Below are 3846 nucleotides of genomic sequence, written 5' to 3'. Positions count from 1 at the left end.
GGAGATGGACGTGCCAACATAGCCTACGGAGCGTCAGTTTATGACAGATTTTCGAGTTAGCAAACATCTGTTTCGAGAGAGGCTATGTGTGCTTGTAGAGCCACATATGAGGCCTGACCCTGCGAGCAGGGAGAGCAGAGGTGTCGTTGGGGAAACGGGTGGCAATAGCACTTTTTAAGTTAGCTTTAGGCACTACAAAACAATTGCGATTTTACAAACAGCCCCTGGCAAAAAAAAGTATGGAATCACCTGTCGTGGAGGATGTTCATTCAGTGATTTTAGGGGTTTTTATTTTATTTATTTATTTATTTTTTAAAGAAAAATGATGAATCACAGACCCGACCCAAAACTGCCTAGTCAGACAGACACAGAGCAGTATACAGGCCATCATACTACAGTAGGCCTAGACCCGTGAGAGCAACACCTCCCCGCCCTCCATAGCCAACCCCTGTACCTGTCCTGTCTGAAAAGGACTAGCTAACATCAACTGAATGAACATCCTACATGACAGGTGATTTTTTATTTTGTCTGAGGTTGTATGCCTATCACATGGTAAAATTTGCAGTCTCAAGTCAACACTGCTTAGAGCATATGGTCCCACTCATTTTAGTGTTAATGTACTGTTGAATTAACACTTGAAGAGTTGAATTTAACATTATAAAGCAGAGGAGAAGATCCCGAGTCAGCTGAGGAGGACACTGAGGCAGCGGCAATAAGAGATACCCTGATGCGTCACCTGATGCGTCACATGCATTTGTGAAAGACCACAGAATTCACATCAAGTGAATATGTATATTAAAAACAAACAAACATGGGCATTTTTTCACAAAAATGCATTTAATAAATATTCATAATTAGTATTAAATATTAAATAACATTAAATGGTAAGCCCACTTGGCTGCTTGAAGAGGCAATGGGCGGGTTATTCTGATGCTCCAAACTGGCGCTTGACGGACGTTCTCAGAGAAGTTAGCATCTCTCCATCTTCCTCCTCCTGCCTCTTGCCTTTTCAGTAAGTCCGACAGCTGCTGATTCTATGCAGCTAGTACAGACTTTTTCTTCAGTGGCCTGCGAAACAGGCGACTACCTCCTGCTGCAGCTGGGGTGGGGCCTGGGGGCTCTGAATCCTCCATGGTCACTTGTCCACTGTAGTCTTCTATTACATGAGGAAACACATAAAATACAAACACATTTAATTAAGTTATCCGAGACATGGTATTACACTAGAGGTTTTTTTAATCCAAGTTAAAGGGTGTCAACTAAGCTTGAACATATTAGCCTGAAGTAAGCGTGAACATATTCAGTTCCAATGATTTAATGGATATCAGTGTTAAGAATATTTTGAAGCTGTTTATCAAAATGACATCTCAACCTCTGACAAGAGAAAAGTGAGTACACCCCTATTTGAAAATGCATAGAAAGGTCTTCAGTGAGGCATGATTTTGTTCAGTGTCACAGTACTTTGGACCATTTCTTGTGGACTGATAAGCCCAAGATAAACAATTTTGTTTTAGATGGTGTCAAGTACGTGTGACAGTACCCACGTGAGTAGTTTGAAGACAACAGTGTGTTTTGCCTCTAGTGAGGCATGGTACTGGTACTGACATGGTTTGACATGAATGCTGCCAACATTTGGATGCTTACAATACAGGTAAGTTAAAGTGAATAAAGTCCTAAACACTACTTGTCTTCTGTTAAATTGAATAGTGAGAGCGTAACTTTTCGACCCTCAGGTCTTAATCAGGCAAAGTGCATCCTTGACAAGCAGAAGGCCTACCAGCACTATGAGTACCAGTGATGAACGAAGTGCAGGGCATAGTGTCAGTGTCAGACAAGTCACCTAGAGGCAGTGACCGAGGCAAAAGGTTACTCCAGCAGGAGACCTTTTGCATATGTACTATTTAAACATGATGTCCCCCAATGGTCTTATTGAAGATTTTGACATCAAACCATTCTTGTACATCTAAATTTAACAAAAGAGAAGCAGTGTTGCAGATTTTATTCACTTCACGGGACTATTCTATTACTCTTTCACTGGATTAATACTTTTATTGTCCTGCACCTGACTCTTTCTGGGCATTTTCGCATAGGGGTGCCGGAGTCCTCACTTTGGTCAGATGTTGAATTGTTTAAAAAACAAACAAACAAAAAAACAGAGAAATGTGTAGGCTACTCACTTTTGTGATACACAATATTAGCATGAATAACATGACATTCAAAAGCATGATGATCCTGACTTACCAGCACCCTCTTCTTCCTCATCATCCCCTTCATCCTCTTTCTCGTCTTCCACACCAGATTGGTCATCAGGGGGAACTATTTGTACAGAGCCAGACGAACAATGTAAACAGTGAGAAATCGTTTATCAGATCCATAGCTTCATTAGCAAAAGTCAGTCCTCGTCTTTCTGTTTACTTAGCTACTGCGCTATGTCTGTCTGAGTATCGTGTCCTGTTTGATACAAACATATCATTACTTGTGCGAGCGATATACGAGGGGGGAAGATTACAAAGTAGACCTAGAAGACATTTATGTAAACAGCTGTACTACCTGGAGTCTTTTATGTGACACCTGAGGAGGGCTATCTATTAGCAAGTTTACAGTAGCAAGTTCCCCTTCGGATAAAGTAGCCAGGTTAACACTAGCCTACATCAACAACAATTAATCCACTCACCGGTGCTGTCAACAGCAGAGGACCTCGCAACCACGACCGGCCTGGCACCCAGTAGCTAGCTGGTCCATTTCTTCGAAAAAATCAAAACAGCGTTTTCCCCCAGCCCCATTCCTTGACGCCTGCCTTTTCTCGACCAAACTTAGCTTTCAAATTCTCGCGCATATAATAACAGCACTGCGCATGTACGAACTTCCTACGTCGCTTTAACGCTTTTCCATCAATTTTATGTCGACTTATCTCTAGCCAATCCACCTTTTTAGAGCGATATAAATGAGGTCGACAAAGCTGGCGTTGAAGCGACTTAACCGCTTTTCCATCACTTGTGTCGCATCAACTTTTTAATGCGCATTATTTTAAAGCGACTTTATATTGGATGGAAAAAGGATTATAGACTCCTATGAGCCTGCGGAACCCCCAACGTGATGTCATAATAGTACATATTCTTAAAATGGTTAACCTGCAACCCCACCTTGAAGAAGATGTGAGGCCTCTAGTGTGAAGGGGACAAAGGTAGGGAGCGGGGCAGGCACTGCATGGCACCACCATATTGCCTCTGTCACCCTCGTCACCCCCGCCCCCCCCTCCCTCAAACTGGGGTGTGGTAGTAACACATTCGGAGCACTTCGACTTCGACACATTGATATCTTCACTCCTAGTCCTCTCACACGAAGGGAGAGGGGGAGGGGAAAGGGGGGGGGGGGGGGGGGGGGGGGGGGGAGACTAGGAGTGAAGGTATCAATGCGTCGAAGTCGAAGCGCCACGTTTCATTTTGTGCAAAATCTTTTGGATGGGTTTAGTCATGCTGCAGTGTTTAAATAGTGAACACGTGGACCAATTTGGTCACTTCTGACTTAAAGCACCAAATGTACCCGAAGGCAAAGCTGAGACAAGCTAATGCTAATGAGTTTGTGCCGCGCAGGTTGCTGACAGGGGGCGCGTCCGAAGACGAGGCAGGTCGGGAGGAGCTCATCCCAGGTCAGAGAAAAACATACTTTATTATTGAAACACGATGGGACTGTTCCTTTAAAGAATTTATAAAAACGGAACAGTGAACATAATTCCATAATAACTAAGTTCTCTTGCGACACAGCACTCCACAGCACACAGTGCTCACAAAGAAATAGCATTTATGCCTCAACCGTGCAAAGGGGAAGCCCCCAATGGCGCCCCAA

General features: G+C 43.5%; 1 long non-coding RNA gene across 1 annotated transcript; it reads right to left on the bottom strand.

Annotated features, from left to right (window-relative positions):
- Window positions 1-863: 863 nt before the first annotated feature.
- LOC134439576 (uncharacterized) lies at window positions 864-3059 on the bottom strand. Its single transcript, XR_010032782.1, has 3 exons — window positions 2675-3059; window positions 2242-2316; window positions 864-1156 (listed from the first exon to the last, which is right to left on the bottom strand). It is a non-coding gene; the product is annotated as an uncharacterized LOC134439576 (long non-coding RNA).
- Window positions 3060-3846: the final 787 nt, after the last annotated feature.

The sequence above is a fragment of the Engraulis encrasicolus genome, chromosome 2, assembly GCF_034702125.1.
Source record: "Engraulis encrasicolus isolate BLACKSEA-1 chromosome 2, IST_EnEncr_1.0, whole genome shotgun sequence".
Lineage (NCBI taxonomy): Eukaryota > Metazoa > Chordata > Actinopteri > Clupeiformes > Engraulidae > Engraulis > Engraulis encrasicolus.
This window is presented reverse-complemented; position numbering and strand designations above follow the sequence as displayed.